Source organism: Nerophis lumbriciformis, linkage group LG08, assembly GCF_033978685.3.
Source record: "Nerophis lumbriciformis linkage group LG08, RoL_Nlum_v2.1, whole genome shotgun sequence".
In the NCBI taxonomy this organism is placed as follows: domain Eukaryota; kingdom Metazoa; phylum Chordata; class Actinopteri; order Syngnathiformes; family Syngnathidae; genus Nerophis; species Nerophis lumbriciformis.
In genome coordinates this window covers 8,422,311-8,446,120 of record NC_084555.2, presented here as the reverse complement: position 1 = coordinate 8,446,120, position 23,810 = coordinate 8,422,311, and positions in this window count along the sequence as shown.

The window sequence follows — 23,810 nt, the reverse complement described above, 5'->3', positions numbered from 1 at the left end:
TGACACATATACTGGCACATGCATGTGCAGCGAACGTGTCACATAATAAATGCGATTACTTCTCCTGCCAGTTATTAATTGTAACAGTCGCCTTGCATAATCGAACAGATAATAGAAAGCCTCAAAGTAATCCACAAAATGACACATATAGCGGCACACGCGTGTGCAGCGAACGTGTCATATATTAGATGTGATCGCTTCTCCTGCCAGTTATTAGTTGTAACTGTCGCCTTGCATAATCGAACAGATCAGAGAAAGCCTCAAAGTAATCCACAAAATGACACATATACTGGCACATGCACGTGGAGCGCATGTGTCACATAATAAATGTGATGAATTCTCCTGCCATTTATCAATTGTAACTGCCGCCTTGCATAATTGAACAGATAATAGAAAGCCTCAAAGTAATCCACAAAATTACATACACTGGCACATGCACGTGGAGCGCATGTGTCACATAATAAATGTTATGAGTTCTCCTGCCATTTATCAATTGTAACTGCCGCCTTGCATAATCGAACAGATAATAGAAAGCCTCAAAGTAATCCACAAAATGACATACACTGGCACATGCACGTGGAGCGAACGTGTCACATAATAAATGTGATTACTTCTCCTGCCAGTTATCAATTGTAACAGTCGCCTTGCATAATCGAACAGATAATAGAAAGCCTCAAAGTAATCCACAAAACGACACATATATTGGCACATGCATGTGTGTGGCAAACGTCTTTTATAATAAATGTGATTACTTCTCCTGCCAGTTATTAGTTGTAACTGTCGCCTTGCATAATCAAACAGATAATAGAAAGCCTCAAAGTAATCCACAAAATGACACATATATTGGCACATGCATGTGTGTGGCAAACGTCTTTTATAATAATTGTGATTACTTCTCCTGCCAGTTATTAATTGTAACTGTCGCCTTGCATAATAGAACAGATAATTGAAAGCTTCAAAGTAATCCACAAAATGACACATATACTGGCACATGCATGTGCAGCGAACGTGTCACATAATACATGTGATTACTTCTCCTGCCAGTTATTAATTGTAACAGTCGCCTTGCATAATCGAACAGATAAATAGAAAGCCTCAAAGTAATCCACAAAATGACACATATACTGGCACATGCATGTGCAGCGAACGTGTCACATAATAAATGCGATTACTTCTCCTGCCAGTTATTAATTGTAACAGTCGCCTTGCATAATCGAACAGATAATAGAAAGCCTCAAAGTAATCCACAAAATGACACATATACTGGCACATGCACGTGGAGCGCATGTGTCACATAATAAATGTGATGAATTCTCCTGCCATTTATCAATTGTAACTGCCGCCTTGCATAATTGAACAGATAATAGAAAGCCTCAAAGTAATCCACAAAATTACATACACTGGCACATGCACGTGGAGCGCATGTGTCACATAATAAATGTGATGAGTTCTCCTGCCATTTATCAATTGTAACTGCCGCCTTGCATAATCGAACAGATGATAGAAAGCCTCAAAGTAATCCACAAAATGACATACACTGGCACATGCACGTGGAGCGAACGTGTCACATAATAAATGTGATTACTTCTCCTGCCAGTTATCAATTGTAACAGTCGCCTTGCATAATCGAACAGATAATAGAAAGCCTCAAAGTAATCCACAAAACGACACATATATTGGCACATGCATGTGTGTGGCAAACGTCTTTTATAATAAATGTGATTACTTCTCCTGCCAGTTATTAGTTGTAACTGTCGCCTTGCATAATCAAACAGATAATAGAAAGCCTCAAAGTAATCCACAAAATGACACATATATTGGCACATGCATGTGTGTGGCAAACGTCTTTTATAATAATTGTGATTACTTCTCTTGCCAGTTATTAGTTGTAACTGTCGCCTTGCATAATCGAACAGATAATAGAAAGCCTCAAAGTAATCCACAAAATGACACATATATTGGCACATGCATGTGTGTGGCAAACGTCTTTTATAATAATTGTGATTACTTCTCCTGCCAGTTATTAGTTGTAACTGTCGCCTTGCATAATCGAACAGATAATAGAAAGCCTCAAAGTAATCCACAAAATGACACATATATTGGCACATGCATGTGTGTGGCAAACGTCTTTTATAATAAATGTGATTACTTCTCCTGCCAGTTATTAATTGTAACAGTCGCCTTGCATAATCGAACAGATAATAGAAAGCCTCAAAGTAATCCACAAAATGACACATATACCGGCACATCCATGTGCAGCGAACGTGTCACATAATAAATGTGATTACTTCTCCTGCCAGTTATTAATTGTAACAGTCGCCTTGCATAATTGAACAGATAATAGAAAGCCTCAAAGTAATCCACAAAATGACACATATACTGGCACATGCATGTGCAGCAAACGTGTCACATAATAAATGCGATTACTTCTCCTGCCAGTTATTAATTGTAACAGTCGCCTTGCATAATCGAACAGATAAATAGAAAGTCTCAAAGTAATCCACAAAATGACACATATACTGGCACATGCACGTGCAGCAAACGTGTCACATAATAAATGCGATTACTTCTCCTGCCAGTTGTTAATTGTAACAGTCGCCTTGCATAATCGAACAGATAATAAAAAGCCTCAAAGCAATCCACAAAATGACACATATATTGGCACATGCATGTGTGTGGCAAACGTCTTTTATAATAATTGTGATTACTTCTCCTGCCAGTTATTAGTTGTAACTGTCACCTTGCATAATCGAACAGATAATAGAAAGCCTCAAAGTAATCCACAAAATGACACATATATTGGCACATGCATGTGTGTGGCAAACGTCTTTTATAATAAATGTGATTACTTCTCCTGCCAGTTATCAATTGTAACAGTCGCCTTGCATAATCGAACAGATAATAAAAAGCCTCAAAGTAATCCACAAAATGACACATATATTGGCACATGCATGTGTGTGGCAAACGTCTTTTATAATAATTGTGATTACTTCTCCTGCCAGTTATTAGTTGTAACTGTCGCCTTGCATAATCGAACAGATAATAGAAAGCCTCAAAGTAATCCACAAAACGACACATATATTGGCACATGCATGTGTGTGGCAAACGTCTTTTATAATAAATGTGATTACTTCTCCTGCCAGTTATTAGTTGTAACTGTCGCCTTGCATAATCAAACAGATAATAGAAAGCCTCAAAGTAATCCACAAAATGACACATATATTGGCACATGCATGTGTGTGGCAAACGTCTTTTATAATAATTGTGATTACTTCTCCTGCCAGTTATTAATTGTAACTGTCGCCTTGCATAATAGAACAGATAATTGAAAGCTTCAAAGTAATCAACAAAATGAAATCTAATATTAATCTCATAACTAATAAAGTCAGGAAAGATGCAGTAATAAAGTGTTGCACCATAAAGCGATGGCAGCTTTAAACAAGCCGTAAAAGTGGTGTGAGTGCGGGCCCACTGTGTGTAAATCGTGTCACGTAAACCCAGCCGTGAACATGAGTGAATGCCGCCAATCCATTTGCTTTATCTGTCATATTCAAATGCAAGAATTGAAAGAAAGAAGGCTTGATCTAATCTACCGTTTGTCCGCCCTCCCGATCGCAGTCGCCGCTGAAATCTCTCTGTTTCTGACAGACGTCTGGAAGGCGATAATTAACTCACTTAAATCCCTCCACGCGTTGACACAGGTGAGTGGCACATGGGTTGTTAAACAGTCATTACAGGCCTGTAGTGATGTGATTCAACACACACAGACACACACACGCATACACACACGTTTGAACTGAGCGCCTTGGACTGTCTGTCACTTTGGGGCTGACGGCCCACTCAGCGTCTCTACCCTGATTGGATGAGGCTGAGGTCCCAGTGTATCAGCAATGGGACCTCAGCCTCAGACAATACAATGCGGCGATCAACTTAACACACCTACGACTCTCGTAAAAACCGCTCTTTGTCAGGGCCTATCTTCTATTGTGAGGCTGTGCAGCGCGGCCTTCACTGTTAAAAGCTTATCAGCGCCCTTTCAAGCGAGGGTCTTTATCTCCCTGCAGCCTGACCCCGCGGTCGTTTACCCTCTGTGCTTGCTAGTCATTGGCAAACATTCTCTACTGAGACGTCCTCGTGTCCCTGTCTCTCACGTTCTTTGCTTCTTTTTAAACGTGAGGCCCATTTCTTAATTGTAATCCTTAAAGGGGAACATTATCACAATTTCAGAAGGGTTAAAACTATTAAATATCAGTTCCAAGTGGCTTATTTTATTTTTCGAAGTTTTTTTCAAAATTTTACCCATCACGCAATATCCCTAAAAAAAGCTTCAAAGTGCCTGATTTTAACCATCGTTATATACACCATCCATCCATCCATCTTCTTCCGCTTATCCGAGGTCGGGTCGCGGGGGCAGCAGCCTAAGCAGGGAAGCCCAGACTTCCCTCTCCCCAGCCACTTCGTCCAGCTCCTCCCGGGGGATCCCGAGGCGTTCCCAGGCCAGCCGGGAGACATAGTCTTCCCAACGTGTCCTGGGTCTTCCTCGTGGCCTCCTACCGGTCGGACATGCCCTAAACACCTCCTTAGGGAGGCGCTCGGGTGGCATCCTGACCAGATGCCCGAACCACCTCATCTGGCTCCTCTCGATGCGGAGGAGCAGCGGCTTTACTTTGAGCTCCCCCCGGATGACAGAGCTTCTCACCCTATCTCTAAGGGAGAGCCCCGCCACCCGGCGGAGGAAACTCATTTCGGCCGCTTGTACCCGTGATCTTGTCCTTTCGGTCATAACCCAAAGCTCATGACCATAGGTGAGGATGGGAACGTAGATCGACCGGTAAATTGAGAGCTTTGCCTTCCGGCTCAGCTCCTTCTTCACCACAACGGATCGATACAGCGTCCGCATTACTGAAGACGCCGCACCGATCCGCCTGTCGATCTCACGATCCACTCTTCCCTCACTCGTGAACAAGACTCCGAGGTACTTGAACTCCTCCACTTGGGGCAAGATCTCCTCCCCAACCCGGAGATGGCACTCCACCCTTTTCCGGGCGAGAACCATGGACTCGGACTTGGAGGTGCTGATTCTCATCCCAGTCGCTTCACACTCAGCTGCGAACCGATCCAGTGAGAGCTGAAGATCCTGGCCAGATGAAGCCATCAGGACCAAATCATCTGCAAAAAGCAGAGACCTAATCCTGCAGCCACCAAACCGGATCCCCTCAACGCCTTGACTGCGCCTAGAAATTCTGTCCATAAAAGTTATGAACAGAATCGGTGACAAAGGGCAGCCTTGGCGGAGTCCAACCCTCACCGGAAACGTGTCCGACTTACTGCCGGCAATGCGAACCAAGCTCTGACACTGATCATACAGGGAGCGGACCGCCACAATCAGACAGTCCGAAACCCCATACTCTCTGAGCACTCCCCACAGGACTTCCCGAGGGACACGGTCGAATGCCTTCTCCAAGTCCACAAAGCACATGTAGACTGGTTGGGCAAACTCCCATGCACCCTCAAGGACCCTGCCGAGAGTATAGAGCTGGTCCACAGTTCCACGACCAGGACGAAAACCACACTGTTCCTCCTGTTATATACACACCCGTCCATTTTCCTGTGACGTCACACAGTGATGCCGATACAAACAAACATGGCGGATAGAACAGCAAGTTATAGCGACATTAGCTCGGATTTAGACTCGGATTTCAGCGGCTTAAGCGATTCAACAGATTACGCATGTATTGAAACGGATGGTTGTAGTGTGGAGGCAGGTAGCGAAAACGAAATTGAAGAAGAAACTGAAGCTATTGAGCCATATCGGTTTGAACCGTATGCAAGCGAAACCGACGAAAACGACACGGGAGAAAGCGAGGACGAATTCGGCGATCGCCTTCTAACCAACGATTGGTATGTGTTTGTTTGGCATTAAAGGAAACTAACAACTATGAACTAGGTTTACAGCATATGAAATACATTTGGCAACAACATGCACTTTGAGAGTGCAGACAGCCCATTTCAAGCGCGCTAAGAACATATATTTTTCCACGATTTCAGCACTCAGGTTAACCATACCTAAATAGACACAAAATACTGCATTACACAAGACTACCCGAATGTACTCGAATGATTGAAAAAAATAAATGTTTTTAAGCTAAATTATTGGCAAACACAGTTTATGTATGATAATTTACGTAAAACCGCGAGTAATGAATAAAGTTTTCATCAATTAATATATTCTGTAGACATACCCTCATCCGCTCTCTTTTCCTGAAAGCTGATCTGTCCAGTTTTGGAGTTGATGTCAGCATCTGCTTTGAGTGTCGCAAGGATATCCACACATTCTTGCCATCTCTGTCGTAGCATAGCTTTCGTCGATAAAGTGTGCGGAACAAACGACTGACCATTTCGTCGGCTTTCCCCACACCCTCGTATTTTGAACAAATTTCGTCCAATTTCTTGCCACTTTCGCATCTTTGGGCCACTGGTGCAACGTGAATCCGTCCCTGTTCGTGTTGTTACACCCTCCGACAACACACCGACGAAAGTGAGAAAATGGCGGATTGCTTCCCGATGTGACGTCACGTTGCGAATAATAGAAAGGCGTTTATTTCGCCAAAATTCACCCATTTAGAGTTCGGAAATCGGTTCAAAAAATATATGGTCTTTTTTCTGCAACATCAAGGTATATATTGACGCTTACATAGGTCTGGTGATAATGTTCCCCTTTAAAGACAAGAACAAAAGTGTGGGAATATTTCCTCCTATTCTTGTTAGAATAAAGTTAAAGTTAAAGTACCACTGATAGTCACACACACACTAGGTGTGGTGAAATTACTCTCTGCGATTGACCCATCCCCTTGTTCCACCCCCTGGGAGGTGAGGGGAGCCGTGAGCAGCAGCGGTGGCCGCACTCGGGAATCATTTTGGTGATTTAACCCCCAATTCCAACCCTTGATGCTGAGTGCCAAGCAGGGAGGTAATGGGTCCCATTTTTATAGTCTTTGGTATGACTCGGCCGGGGTTTGAACTCACGACCTACAGATCTCAGGGCGGACACTCTAACCATCATCATCGGCGGTCACTCGAACGAGTATGACGATCCTCCTGGTAGGGGGGTATCCCTTTATGGAGGATGCCTGTGCGTGACTTTGTTTAACGTGGGGAGACTGGTGCACAGACTGTCACCACACGATCCTTGACAGAATCGGGTCAGGGTCCAGTGGCATGGAGTCCAAGACGACTGGGGACCCTTTTCTGCTGCAGCCTTCATCCGGCATCCCAGCCGTTGTGACGCTCCATAGGGTTAGCAATCATCCTCCGCCTGTTCCACTGTTGAGGTCTTGGGTTATTTCTCCATAACTGGGCCCACATGGATGTGGGGGTTCCTTCTTCCGCCATCGCAGCCGTTGTGGTGGTTCTTACGTCTACCGTCTTCCGCCTGCTCCGCCGTTGAGGTCTTCACCGTATCCCTGGCTAGGGGGCAGTCAGGTACTAGGCCTTTGCCAAGGGCCACCTTTGGGTAATAGTAGTAAAGGGGTTAACCTCCTAGTGCCCCAAGACCCCATAGAGGAGCCTCCACTGCCGGATGCACTTTAACATCATGCCCAGGACGTACACTCTAACCACTAGGCCAGTGATGTTCAACCTTTTTTGAGCCAAGGCACATTTTTTGTGTTGACAAAATCCTGAGGCCCACCACCAGCAGACATCATTAAACAACGAAACTCAGTTGACAGAAAAAAGTTGTTGTCGCAATTGTTGGATATGAATTTAAACCATAACCAAGCATGCATCACTATAGCTCTTGTCTCAAAGTAGGTGTACTGTCACCACCTGTCACATCACCCCCTGAATTATTTGGAGTTTTTTGCTGTTTTCCTGTGTGTAGTGTTTTAGTTCTTGTCTTGCGCTCCAATTTTGGTGGCTTTTTCTCTTTTTTTGGTCTTTTCCTGTAGCAGTTTCATGTCTTCCTTTGAGCGATATTTCCCCGCATCTACTTTGTTTTAGCAATCAAGGATATTTCAGTTGTTTTTATCCTTCTTTGCGTGGACATTGTTGATTGTCATGTCATGTTCGGATGTACATTGCGGACGCCGTCTTTGCTCCACAGTAAGTCTTTGCTGTCGTCCAGCATTCTGTTTTTGTCTACTTTGTAGCCAGTTCAGTTTTAGTCTCGTTCTGCATAGCCTTCCCTAAGCTTCAATGCCCTTTTTTAGGGGCATTCTCCTTTTGTTTATTTTTTGGTTTAAGCATTAGAAACCTTTTTACCTGCACCCTGCCTCCCGCTGTTTCCGACATCTACAAAGCAATTAGCTACCTGCTGCCACCTACTGGGGCGGCATAGCGTAGTGGGTAGAGCAACCGTGCCAGAAACCTGAGGGTTGCAGGTTCGCTCCCCGCCTCTTACCATCCAAAAAAAAATAAAAATCGCTGCCGTTGTGTCCTTGGGCGGGACACTTCACCCTTTTCCCCCGGTGCCACTCACACCGGTGAATTGAATGATAGGTGGTGGTCGGAGGGGCCGTTGGCGCAAATTGCAGCCACGCTTCCGTCGGTCTGCCCCAGGGCAGCTGTGGCTATGAAAGTAGCCACAGCGAAGTGAATGATTAATGGGTTCTACATGTAAAGCGACTTTGGGTACTTAGAAAAGCGCTATATAAATCCAAGTTATTATTATTATTATTACTGATATGAAAGAGTTTTACAGGGTTACTCTGCCAAGCTCTAGACAGCACCGACACTCAACAACAACACATCATTTGCAGACTATAATTACTGGTTTGCAAAAAATACTTTTTTACCCCAAAAAGGTGACATTAGATAATCTCCCACGGCACACCAGACTGTATCTCACGGCACACTAGTGTGCCGCGGCACAGTGGTTGAAAATCACTGCACTCGGCCACTGAGCAGATGATGTAATTACCCAAGGTAAAATTAAGATTAGTCAGAGACTAAAAATAAGTGAATACCTCTTGAAACTAGGGACATTTCTAGAAATAAAAATGTAAATCTTGGCAAGTGGCAAAAAAATTTGCAATGTTCACTGTGGTCGTCCACGCTAACATGCTAACGTGAGTAGCCTACTAACAGTTGCAACTTTAGTTAGCATGTTAGCAAACAGTTTTCAGTCGGAATACAACTCAAGTTGTAACGGTTAAAACTTTACTTTATTATCTCTTAGAACTTGAGTTAGCATGTTAGCAAACAGTTTTCAGTCGGAATACAACTCAAGTTGTAACGGTTAAAACTTTACTTTATTATCTCTTAGAACTTGAGTTAGCATGTTAGCAAACAGTTTTCAGTCGGAATACAACTCAAGTTGTAACGGTTAAAACTTTACTTTATTATCTCTTAGAACTTGAGTTAGCATGTTAGCAAACAGTTTTCAGTCGGAATACAACTCAAGTTGTAACGGTTAAAACTTTACTTTATTATCTCTTAGAACTTGAGTTAGCATATTAGCAAACAGTTTTCAGTTGAAATATAAATCAAGTTCTAACAGTTACAACTCAAGTTACAACTTTTAGAACTTAAATTAATGTGTTTAGGTGTCGTTTATGGCCGTTTATTTACATGATACACACAATGTTGAATGAATGAATATGAATACTTTGTTCATTCTGCAAAGCGGATCTTGTTTTTGTGACACTATATCTGGGATATGGGAGCATTTAAAGCGGGAGGAATGTCGGCCATCCGGAGGATGCGGACTTAACTCGGTAAGATTGTTAGCTTGTGCCTTGCTTGTGTGGAGAAGGCCTTATCTGTTTGGAACAACAGCTGTATTTCTTTCTGGGCGGGAGGGGCTGTTTTCGCTCTAAATAAGCTGAGTCTTTTTGTTTGAATTCAAACCTCTTCTTGCTGCTGCTATTGTCGCATTGTAAGGGCTGGTCTCCAATAGCTTTAGTAAAACTTGGCCAAGTACTATTCTGTGTCGGTGGTCCTTCTTACTCAACATATATGTCATCCAAAAGAATTTGGGATTGACCAGTGGGTTTTATTCCCTGAGAGGAAGACTGGTCTCAGGCAAGGCCCAATCCCAATACACCCCCTTACCCTACTTTTTTAGCCCTATCCCTACATTTTGCACGTTCCCGTAAAGGTAGTGGTGTCCCAATGACTCTTTGCCTGTAGCGGTAGTGGGCACAACGAGGAGTAGGGGGTATGAATCTTGCCTTTCAGAGTGGGACATTTCCGATGCTGACTCGCTCAGGTAGCCCCAGAGAAAATTCCACAATTTCTGCATAAGTTATATAATATGTGACGGGACACAAGTATGGGGATTTTATTTTTTATGTTTCATTGCCATGCATGTTTTAGAGTGTTTTTATTGCTGTGGATTTTAATTGCATGTTTTTACATTTTAGAATTTGATTGTAATTTTAGTTGCATGTTTTTACACTTTGCTGGCATTTTAAGACTTGCCCCTTTTTGCTTGTTGCCCCTGACAACCAAAGTGCCCAATAAAACTGCACCTGAGATCAGACGCACCTGTGGAGCATTAAAATTGCACACGTTTAAAAGGAAGAGCGACCGAAGGGCGAGTGACGGAAGGAAGAGCGACCGGAGGGCGAGTGACGGAAGGAAGAGCGACCGAGGGAAGCACGAAGAAGGAAGAGGGACCGAGAAGGAAGCGCTACGGAAAGAAGAGACAGCAGGAGGGAAGCGCGACGGAAGGAGGAGGAAGCGACCGGAGAGTATCGACAGGCTTTGCCAAGAGCGTCCGGGTGGACGCCCGCAGGCTGGGAAGGAATCCAGGACTACACAGCAGACACTGCAAGCTACCGGAGTGAACCCCAAGAAGACCACAACACGCAGGGGCAGAGGAAACTCTGCCTCCGAAGTAAGTGTCGTGGATTGTGGATATGTGGGGGTGATCAAACTGCCTTTGGCTGTGGGCATGCGGGCTCGTGCGTTGTACGCTGGCTGTGTGGTCCTGTGGGCAGGAGCGATCGGGACCCAGAGACCTGCGGCGACTCCCGGGAGCGACCAAGAGGCTGAGCGAGACGGGACGGGTACGGCCACGTAGGTAACGGGAGTGACCGGCGACTGGCGAGGAGAGTGGGCGTACCCAATACCTCGACGCGGAACTACAGCAAGGGCAGGGTTTGCGTGTAAGTGTGGCGTCAGCCCGGAGAGCGTCTCCGTAGTTATAGAAGATTTTATCCCCGTGGCCTGCCTCCGTTTTAATTCTGTGTGCAGGAGGACACCGTGGAAGTGGGTGGAGCCAGGACGCTGACTCACTACGCCTGTCGCGGCTGTACCCTCACCATAATATTGGTTACCAATTTGGTATTTTTAGTGTTATTAACTTGACTGTTTTTTCATTTGTAATGTAATACATTGTAAATCAGCATCATTATCTTTACTTATTTTGGGACGGTTGCTCTCACTACATTGGGTTCTTAATATTTATATGAGTTTTTATCAACATTTTATTAGATTTTAAATTTCCACCACTCGGGTCCATCACAAATACATTACGTTAGTTTGGAACGTTAGCTTGTAATGTTAGCCAGCTAGCCACGCTAGCTAACATTAGGCTAAAATACTAAACTACTAATACTTTAAAGCTTGCGAATGTGAAAACATTAACGTTACATACCTTCAAAAAATTCACAACAGTCGTCGATGGCGGCTTCTTCTCCGTGCAGTTCTTTGTTTATTAATCAACCGAAGCATGATGAATGTAAAAAAAAAAACAATGACCTCAGCCGTTAACTCCATTGCTGTCGGGTTTGTTGTGTAATGGTGGGACTAAAGCAGGGGTCAGCCACCCACGGCTCTTTTAGCGCTGCCCTCGTGGCTACCTAGACCTCTTTCAGAGATGTGTGAAAATAGAAAAAGTATATTTTTCAATATATTTGTTTTAATATATTTTCTGTAGGAGGATAAACAAGACACAAACCTTCCTAATTGTTAGAAATCCCACCGTTTATATTAAAGACGCTTCACTGATGAGAGTATTTGGCAAGCACCGTTTTGTCCTACTAATTTCAGCGATCCTTGAACTCATCGTAGCTTGTTTACATGTACAACTTTGTCCGACGCTGCCACAGAAAGACGTGTTTTATGCCACTCCTTTTTCGTCTCATTTTGTCCACCAAACGTTTTATACTGTGCGTGAATGCACAAAGGTGATTTTATTGGTTTGCTGGAGTGCTTATCAGGCATATTTGGTCAATCCATGACTGCAAGCTAATGGATGCTAACATGCTATTTAGGCTCGCTGTATGTTTGTAGGTATATTTGAGCTCATTTAATTTCCTTCATTTATATCCTCTTGTGTATTTAATTTATATTTGCATGCCTCATGACACATTATCTGTATGTAATATTGGCTGCATTTCTCATTGTTGTTTGTGTGCCATGTTGTTCCAGATCACAGCAAACAGAACCCAGCTTGCAAAGATTGTAATAAATTCATTAGAAGAAGACAGCCTGCTGTATCCTTAAACTTGGACACACACATCTATTACCTTTGGCTTTTCTAAGACAGTAATTTCCAGAAGTTATCTCACCTTCTGAGAAGCCTCTGATTTACTAATGATTTCCAATGTTGCAAAAATGTGTAGAATAAAAATTAAAATACAACATTTCTGTCAACAAAGATTTGCGCTAATATAGACACTTACATCATGTGTTGCCTTCATTATAACACTTTTAATTTTTTGCGGCTCCAGACAGATTATTTTTGTGTACCGTATTTTCCGCACTATAAGGCGCACCGGATTATTAGCCGCACCTTCAATGAATGGCATATTTCATAACTTTGTCCACCAATAAGCCGCCCCGGACTATAAGCCGCGCCTACGCTGCGCTAAAGGGAATGTCAAAAAAACAGTCAGATAGGTCAGTCAAACTTTAATAATATATTGAAAACCAGCGTTCTAACAACTCTGTCCCAAAATGTACGCAAATGTGCAATCACAAACATAGTAAAATTCAAAATAGTGCAGAGCAATAGCAACATAATGTTGCTCGAACGTTAATGTCACAACACACAAAATAAACATAGCGCTCACTTTCTGAAGTTATTCTTCATTCGTAAATCCTTCGTCTTCGGTGTCCGAAGTGAAAAGTTGGGCAAATGTGAGATCCAAAATGGCCGGTTCCGTCTCGTCGAAGTCATCGGAGTCAGTGTCACTGTTGTCCAGCAGTTCTGTGAATCCTGCCTTCCGGAAAGCTCGGACCACAGTTGTGACCGAAATATCTGCCCAGGCATTTACGATCCACTGGCAGATGTTGGCGTCGTCTGGCGCTGCCTCCCTGTCTTAGTGAATGTGTGTTCGCCTTCTGTCATCCATTGTTCCCACGCAGTTAGCAGTCTAGCTTCGAATGCCCTGTTGACACCAATATCTAGCGGCTGGAGGTCTTTTGTCAATCCACCCGGAATGACGGCGAGTATTGAATTAAGCGCGTAAGCGTGTCTTTTAATGTGATGTTATGAGCTAGCAAATATAACAACTACACTACCCAGCATGCAACGATAGTGACGAGCATGCGCGGTAGCCCTGAGAAGCGTTGTTGTATGCTGGGAGTTAGAATGTGGTTATGAGCACGCTGTGAGTAAACGTTGAGAACTCAGTTAACACGCCTCGTCTGCATTATTTATAATTAGACAGACAACACACTTAATAGGAGCCATTTTGGGGTCTTTACATAAACACACAAATGGAAATGAAACGTCACATATCCCAGCATGCACCGCGCGCTTCTTCTTCTTCCGGGGGCGGGTGGTTGCTTACAGTACAAGAAGAAGCGCTTCCTGTTCTATGGGGGCGGGTGCTTACCTTGGCGGTTGCTTGCGTAGAAGAAGAAGCGCTTCCTGCTCTACCGGGAAAAAAGATGGCGGCTGTTTACCGAAGTTGCGAGAACGAAACTTTATGAAAATGAATCTTAATATTTATCCATATATAAAGCGCACCGGGTTAAAAGCCGCACTGTCAGCTTTTGAGTAAATTTGTGGTTTTTAGGTGCGGCTAATGGTGCGGAAAATACGGTACTTTTTGTCCAATATGGCTCTTTCAACATTTTGGGTTGCCGACCCCTGGACTAGAGGGTTGTACAGTACACCGCTACTAATACATTACTGTGGTCTTAATGAATTAAGAAAGGTATTACTGCCTTTGGAAAACACCCGTAGTTATTTTTCATCCACACGTGCTGCCGTGCGGCGGCACATTCCTGTGTCAAAACACACACACTGAGCACCTACAATCATGATAATCGTCCAAAGGAATGATGACAAAAAGCAATTCTACTGGTTAATAAAAAGGGTGCGCGGAAAGGCAATATGAAAGTGTTTCGGCTTCAGAACTGACAATAAAGATGACGCTTTAAACACGGAAAGCGCTGCTTTAGAATATGCCTCGCCAAATGTGTCAATACAGCATTACCATTGTTGCTTCAAATGTAGGTAAACATTTGAATAACACACATTAAGACGTGCACAAGGAGTTGAAAGTGTGGCAGGTAATATAGTTTACAGCTTACCCCGTGCACATATACAGTATTTACAAGACACACATACATAAAGCTGGTTGGCTTGTTGAAAATGATTATAACCGCCCATGTAATGCAAGTGAACTGACTGAATTTTGTAACAAATTCCCCCTTTTTAATTTGTGTTTTATCTTTAAAGGGGAACATTATCACCAGACCTATGTAAGCGTCAATATATACCTTGATGTTGCAGAAAAAAGACCTTTTTTTTTTTTAACCGATTTCCGAACTCTAAATGGGTGAATTTTGGCGAATTAAACGCCTTTTTATTATTCGCTCTCGGGAAGCAATCCGCCATTTTCTCAAACACCGAGTCAAATCAGCTCTGTTATTTTCCGGTTTTTCGACTGTTTTCCGTACCTTGGAGACATCATGCCTCATCGGTGTGTTGTCGGAGGGTGTAACAACACGAACAGGGACGGATTCAAGTTGCACCAGTGGCCCAAAGATGCGAAAGTGGCAAGAAATTGGACGTTTGTTCCGTACACTTTACCGACGAAAGCTATGCTACGACAGAGATGGCAAGAATGTGTGGATATCCTGCGACACTCAAAGCAGATGCATTTCCAACGATAAAGTCAAAGAAATCTGTCGCCAGACCCCCATTGAATCTGCCGGAGTGTGTGAGCAATTCTGGGACAAAGGACCTCGGTAGCACGGCAAGCAATGGCGGCAGTTTGTTCCCGCAGACGAGCGAGCTAAACCCCCTGGATGTCTTGGCTCACACCGTCCCTTATGCCACCGAAGATGATCAAGAGAAGAATATCGACCCTAGCTTCCCTGGCCTGCTGACATCAACTCCAAAACTGGACAGATCAGCTTTCAGGAAAAGAGCGCGGATGAGGGTATGTCTACAGAATATATTCATTGATGAAAATTGGGCTGTCTGCACTCTCAAAGTGCATGTTGTTGCCAAATGTATTTCATATGCTGTAAACCTAGTTCATAGTTGTTAGTTTCCTTTAATGCCAAACAAACACATACCAATCGTTGGTTAGAAGGCGATCGCCGAATTCGTCCTCGCTTTCTCCCGTGTCGCTGGCTGTCGTGTCGTTTTCGTCGGTTTCGCTTGCATACGGTTCAAACCGATATGGCTCAATAGCTTCAGTTTCTTCTTCAATTTCGTTTTCGCTACCTGCCTCCACACTACAACCATCCGTTTCAATACATGCGTAATCTGTTGAATCGCTTAAGCCGCTGAAATCCGAGTCTGAATCCGAGCTAATGTCGCTATAGCTTGCTGTTCTATGCGCCATGTTTGTTTGTGTTGGCATCACTATGTGACGTCACAGGAAAATGGACGAGTGTATACTGTATAACGATGGTTAAAATCAGGCACTTTGAAGCTTTTTTTAGGGATATTGCGTGATGGGTAAAAGTTTGAAAAAAACTTCGAAAAATAAAATAAGCCACTGGGAACTGATTTTTAATGGTTTTAACCCTTCTGAAATTGTGATAATGTCTTATACATGCTGCTTGTCTTTTTATTTGTAGCCTTGTTTTCAGTGTTTACTAATGATTGTACAAAACTCAAAACCAGTGAAGTTGGCACGTTGTGTAAATCGATGTAGGGGTTTTCTATGGTATTTCACCTATAATAAAATATGAGACATTGTGGTTGTGGTTTGCAGGAATGTAAAACTACAATACATCACACTAACAGCCTGTTGTAATGTTATGACTACACTTTATATGAAACAAAAACAAACATAGATTATATATTTTTTGTTTATTGGATACATTAGACCAGGGGTCACCAACCTTTTTGAAACCAAGAGCTACTTCTTGGGTACTGATTAATGCGAAGGGCTACCAGTTTCCATCCATCCATTTTCTACCGCTTATTCCCTTTGAGGTCGCGGGGGGCGCTGGAGCCTATCTCAGCTACAATCGGGCGGAAGGCGGGGTACACCCTGGACAAGTCGCCACCTCATCGCAGGGGCTACCAGTTTGATACACACTTAAATAAATTGCCAGAAATAGCCAATTTGCTCAATTTACCTTTAATTCTATGTTATTATTAATAATTAATGATATTTATCTTTGTGGAAACACTGATCATCTTAATGATTTCTCACAATAAATATATATAGAAACAGATAAATATCAATATGCAACACTTTATTTTTATATTTTCTCTAAGTGCACATTTTTCAAATTGAACATCTCCAAATAATCACTTCTAAGACAGTCTTGTGAAATCACGATATCCCATTTTAACTAGCTAGCCACGAACATTTTTTAACAAATCATGAATTACTTTGCACCATGTTTGTACAAATAATTACTCATGTAAAATACAAAAGTCAACTCTCAAATTTTTTAATAAATCATGTCACACTTTGAACTGGACACCAAATCTGTTATCTGTTTCTTTGTCAGTTAATGAAGACCAAGTCTTTAAAATATTTTCATGGATTTTCAAATTCTATTTGAGTTTTGTCTCTCTTAGAATTAAAAAATGTCGAGCAAAGCGAGACCAGCTTGCTAGTAAATAAATACAATTTAAAAAATAAAGGCAGCTCACTGGTAAGTGCTGCTATTTGAGCTATTTTTAGAACAGGCCAGCGGGCTACTCATCTGGTCCTTACGGGCTACCTGGTGCCCGCGGGCACCGCGTTGGTGACCCCTGCATTAGACCTTGTGAACATATAGACCAGGGGTGTCCCAACTTGCTGCCCTGGCAGCAGCATTGGACAAAAAAATGTGGTCGATATATATATATATTGTATAAATATACATATATATACAAAACCCAAAACCAGTGAAGTTGGCGCGTTGTGTAATTCGTAAAAAAACAAAAACAGAATACAATGATTTGCAAATCCTTATATTCAATTGAATAGACTGCAAAGACAAGATATTTCATGTTTGAACTGAGAAACTTAATTTTTTTTTGCAAATAATCATTAACTTAGAATTTAATGGCAGCAAAACATTGCAAAAAAGTTGGCACAAGGCGTTTTTACCACTGTGTTACATGGCCTTTCCTTTTAACAACACTCAGTAAACGTTTTGGAACAGAGGAAACCAATTTTTGAAGCTTTTCAGGTGGAATTATTTTACATTCTTGCTTGATGTACACAGTCCGGGGTCTCCGTTGTGGTATTTTAGGCTTTATAATGTGCCACACATTTTCAATGGAAGACAGGTCTGGACTACAGTTAGGCCAGTCTAGTACCCGTACTCTTTTACTACAAAGCCACGCTGTTGTAACACGTGGCTTGGCATTGTCTTGCTGAAATAAGCAGGGGCGTCCATGATAACGTTGCTTGGATGGCAACATATGTTGCGCCAAAACCTGTATGTACCTTTCAGCATTAATGGTGCCTTCACAGATGTGTACCGGTAAGTTACCCATGCCTTGGGCACTAATACACCCCCATACCATCACAGAGGCTGGCTTTTGAACTTTGCGCCTAGAACAATCCAAATAAGTGTTTGATGAGCATTCCTCCTGACAATTCTACCTGAAAAGCTTAAAAAATTGTTCTCTTCAGTTCCCAAAAGTTTACTGAGTGTTGTTAAAAGGAAAGGCCATGTAACACAGTGGTAAAAATGCCCTTGTGGCAACTTTTTTGCAATGTGTTGCTGCCATTAAATTCTAAGTTAATGATTATTTGCAAAAATTCAGTTTCTCCATCCAAACATGAAATATCTTGTCTTTGCAGTCTATTCAATTGAATATAATTTGAAAAGGATTTGCAAATGATTGTATTCTGTTTTTATTTACGACTTACACAACGTGCCAACTTCACTGGTTTTGGGTTTTGTATATATATGTATATTTATATATATATCGACCAAATTTTTTTGCCCAATGCTGCCGCCAGGGCAGAAAGTTGGGACACCCCTGGTCTATATGTTCACAAAGTATAATGCAGTGGTTCTTAATCTTGTTGGAGGTACCGAACCCCACCAGTTTCATATGCGCATTCACCGAACCCGAACCGTAATCATAAAATGATGTTATTATATTAAAGAAATACTAATAAAGATAAATTTTACAAACGGAAAGTTACAGGAATGTACACATAATCCCATGTTTACATCTCATTGTGCAACATGTGAATGTATTAGTGGGAACTAAATGTGATATCTGAAAGGGATACACATTATTTCCAAAGCAGGACCCACACCCAGATATATAATACTAGTACACAGCTCATGGAAAACAATATGTTCTAGTCATTGTAAGTGGGCCAAAACACTTATATTAGAAAATAATCTCATGGAAATGACTGCTGTCATTTCATTACAATAATAAAACATTGAACTTGTTATTTAGTCAAGCGTGCTGCAGGTGTGACCACAGTGCAAGTGCACGTCTGACGTCGCTCACATGTGCTCCACATGAATGCTCAAGGAGTTTTTGCGTTTGCTCACGCATATGGAAAATTAGAGGGAACATTGTTTGGGGGTATCCATAATACGCCGACAGGGATGAGTCAGGCGTGTCTTGACCTCCGCGGCGGAGGCTCTGCCAAACCCCTGAGGTCGACTCACCGAACCCCTAGGATTCGATCGAACCCAGGTTAAGAACCACTGGTCTAATGTATCCAATAAACAAAAAAAATATAATCGACGTTTGTTTGTTTTTTTCATATAAAGTGTAGGCAGAACATTACAACAGGCTGTTAGTGTGATGTATTGTAGTTTTACATTCCTGCAAACCACAACCACAATGTCTCATATTCTATTATAGGTGAAATACCATAGAAAACCCCTACATCGTGTTGAAGCATGAGTGTACAGTGTGTTAAACAATTTCTTTATTTTTCTTGAGCCAACAACAATATTTTTTTTCCTCAGTTTTGTTTCTATCATTCTCCAGGTTCCCAGAATCTAATCCACCAAATGCCATACCAGCGTTTGGAGGGATGGTCTAGGGCAGGGGTGCTCACACTTTTTCTGCAGGCGAGCTACTTTTCAATTGATCAAGTCATGGGGATCTACCTCATTCATATATATAATTTATATTTACTTATTTATGAAATATATGTTTTTGTTAACAAGTTAAAGGTGTTTAATGATAATGCAAGCATGTTTAACACATATAGCTAATATTGTTAAAAAATGAAAGGTGTTTAATGATAATACAAGTATGTTTAATACATATAGTTAATATTGTTAACAAGTTAAAGGTGTTTAATGATAATGCAAGCATGTTTAACACATATAGTTAATATTGTTAACAAATTAACTTATTATAGATACTTAATTATAGACTTAATTATAGATTCCTTTCTTTCATGAAGACAAGAATATAAGTTGGTGTATTACCTGATTCTGATGACTTGCATTGATTGGAATCAGACAGTGGTGCAGATAAGGTCCGCATTTTCGAATGGAGGAGAAAAAAAGTCCTCCTTTCTGTCCAATACCACATGAAAGTGGTTGATTTTTGGCATCTTATTTGTCCAGCTTCCGTACTCCTTTGTATACACTTTACAAGAAATACATTGTCGGCAAACTCCGTAGCTTGCTAGCTTGTGCATGCCAGCTTTCTGAGACTCTTATTTTGTTAGTGCAACTGTGCAGTCGGTCTTTGGAGTTTTGACGACAGGTACGGCGCCAGAGTCTGTTGAAATAAAGTGTTTCTCGCCTTCCAGTCGGTAATTTTAATGAGCTGGCAGCAGCCAGCGTCATCTCAGAAGACCCTCGGGTGCCGTGAATGTCAATCAAGTGACATAAGTGACGTTATAGTGAAGATTCATGATCGCTCATTTTTAGGACTATTTTTTTAATGCCTGGCTGGTGATCGACTAACACACCCTCCGAGATCGACCGGTAGCTCGCGATCGACGTAATGAGCACCCCTGGTCTAGGGGGCAAAGTAGGAAACCTTCTCATTTTGGTGCAGTTTACAGTTTTATTGTCCTCTTTTGCTATATTTGCTCTGTGAATGGTTGCATCTATTTTAATGAGGAAATTCTGGTCCATACCAAAAGTGGTGCTGATCCATATCGGGATTGTTGGGCCTTGGTAGCACCCTTCACTTCAGGAATAGAGGCCACTAATTTTTTTCTTCACTTCCCCAGGCCTTTTTTTGGGTTTTTTTCTGAAAGATTTGGGAGGAAGCAGTATTTTTAGCACTCTTGAGTAACTACGACCCTTCGTTTTGTGCGGCGCAGGAGCGTATTTCCAGTACATGACAGTGCAGCTGCAGAATGTGAGCAGGAAATACGCTCACACAGGCACACATGGCGCTATTACTGTATGGGATGGGACGTGTTGTAGAAACACACACAGTCCAGTGGCGAGGTCAGGGGTGTGTGTTGTGCTTGATTAGCCACGCAGCTTAACACTGACTCTGTGTGTGTGTGTGTGTGTGTGTGTGTGTGTGTGTGTGTGTGTGTGTGTGTGTGTGTGTGTGTGTGTGTGTGTGTGTGTGTGTGTGTGTGTGTATTCTTGTATTTCTACCATTCTTGAGACATCAACAAGGAAAAGTACCTTCCATATGAGGACCGCTGAAAGAGTTAGGACATAAATCATGGTCCCAATACGGAAAACCATTGCATCTAATAGAGAATGTCTCATTTGCACCCCTGGTGGTGAAATCCATCAAAAAAAAAGGAGGGATTTTTTAAATTGACCTTGTGTCGGTTTTAAAAGTGTTCCCCCTCTGGTCAACATATGAAATAACAAGTGTGTGTAAGAAATTGAAATGTGCCCCCTTTGACCAAAATTAATTGAAAAAACTAGGGATGTCCGATAATGGCTTTTTGCCGATATCCGATATTCCGATATTGTCCAACTCTTTAATTACCGATACCGATATCAACCGATATATACAGTGGAATTAACACATTATTATGCCCAATTTGGACAACCAGGTATGGTGAAGATAATATACTTTTTTTTTTAATTAATAAAATAAGATAAATAAATTAAAAACATTTTCTTGAATAAAAAAGAAAGTAAAACAATATAAAATCAGTTACATAGAAACTAGTAATTAATGAAAATTTGTAAAATTAACTGTTAAAAGTTGGTACTATTAGTGGACCAGCAGCACGCACAATCATGTGTGCTTACGGACTGTATCCCTGCAGACTGTATTGATATATATTGATATATAATGTAGGAACCAGAATATTAATAACAGAAAGAAACAACCCTTTTGTGTGAATGAGTGTGAATGAGTGTAAATGGGGGAGGAAGGTTTTTTGGGTTGGTGCACTAATTGTAAGTGTATCTTGTGTTTTTTATGTTGATTTAATTAAAAAAAATTTAAAAAACGATATCGATAATAAAAAAACAGATACTGATAATTTCCGATATTACATTTTAGCGCATTTATATTATCGGACATCTCTATTAAAAACCTATTACAAACAAAAAAATTGACTAAAAGCAGTCTTTTTCTCGTAAAATTATGACTTTTTCATGTAAAATTATTAAGTTTTAATGCAAAATGGTGACATTTGTCATCTAAAATTCTGACTTTTATCACAATATTGCCAATTTTGTTGTTGTTCTTGTAAAATAGTAAACTTTTTTGAGTAAAATTATGACGTTTTTCACATTGTGACTTTTGTCATAATTTTGCCGAGTAAAATTCTGACTATTATTATAATATTGCCAGCATTTTAAAGTTTTCATATAAAATTGTGACTTTTGTCGAGTAAAATTCCGACTCTTTTCATAAAATTGCCAACATTTTAAGCTTTTCTTGTCAAATTGCCGAGGATGTCGTTGTGGCTTGTGCAGCCCTTTGAGACACTTGTGATTTAGGGCTATATAAATAAACATTGATTGACTGATTGATTGATTGAAAATTGTGACTGTTATTGAGTAAACATTCCAACTTTTATCATAACATTGTACAAATGTTCAGTTTTTCTTGTAAAATTTTGACTTGCATTGGGTATAATTACGCCTTTTATCATAACACTGACAAAATTCTATGTTTTACTTGTGAAATTGTGACATTTTTCTTGTGAAATTCCATCTCATTTTTCACAACAAGCGTTTTTATGTTTGCATAGTACCGTATTTTCCGCACTATAAGGCGCACCTAAAAACCACAAATTTTCTCAAAAGCTGACAGTGCGCCTTATAACCCGGTGCGCTTTATATATGGATAAATATTAAGATTAATTTTCATAAAGTTTAGGTCTCGCAACTACGGTAAACAGCCGCCATCTTTTTTCCCCGTAGAAGAAGCGCGCGGTGCATGCTGGGATATGTGACGTTTCATTTCCATTTGTGTGTTTATGTAAAGACCCCAAAATGGCTCCTATTAAGTGTGTTGTCTGTCTAATTATAAATAATGCAGACGAGGCGTGTTAACTGAGTTCTCAACGTTTACTCACAGCGTGCTCATAACCACATTCTAACTGCCAGCATACAACGCTTCTCAGGGCTACCGCGCATGCTCGTAACTATCGTTGCATGCTGGGTAGTGTAGTTGTTATATTTGCTAGCTCATAACAGCACATTGAGAGACACGCTTACGCGCTTAATTCAATACTCGCCGTCATTCCGGGTGGATTGACAAAAGACCTCCAGCCGCTAGATATTGGTGTCAACAGGGCATTCGAAGCTAGACTGCTAACTGCGTGGGAACAATGGATGACAGAAGGCGAACACACCTTCACTAAGACGAGGAGGCAGCGCCAGACGACGCCAACATCTGCCAGTGGATCGTAAATTTGCCCAACTTTTCACTTCGGACACCGAAGACGAAGGATTTACGATTGAAGAATAACTTCAGAAAGTGAGCGCTATGTTTATTTTGTGTGTTGTGACATTAACGTTCGAGCAACATTATGTTGCTATTGCTCTGCACTATTTTGAATTTTACTATGTTTGTGATTGCACATTTGCGTACATTTTGGGAGTGAACAGAGTTGTTAGAACGCTGGTTTTTAATATATTATTAAAGTTTGACTGACCTATCTGACTGTTTTTTTGACATTCCCTTTAGCGCAGCGTAGGCGCGGCTTATAGTCCGGGGCGGCTTATTGGTGGACAAAGTTATGAAATATGCCATTCATTGAAGGTGCGGCTAATAATCCGGTGCGCCTTATAGTGCGGAAAATACGGTATGTATATATTAGTAATGTTGTAAATACAAATATTTATATATCTAGAAAGGGTGGTCCTAAAGAGGTAGGCATTTTTCGGAGGTCTCAAGAAGGTAACAAATACAAGACTGTGTGTGTGTGTGTGTGTGTGTGTGTGTGTGTGTGTGTGTGTGTGTGTGTGTGTGTGTGTGTGTGTGTGTGTGTTGCAGTTTTTTAATCAGGTCACACGGATCCCAGACCTCTCTTCTCTCACTCTGCCCCCGCCGTCTGGAAGGT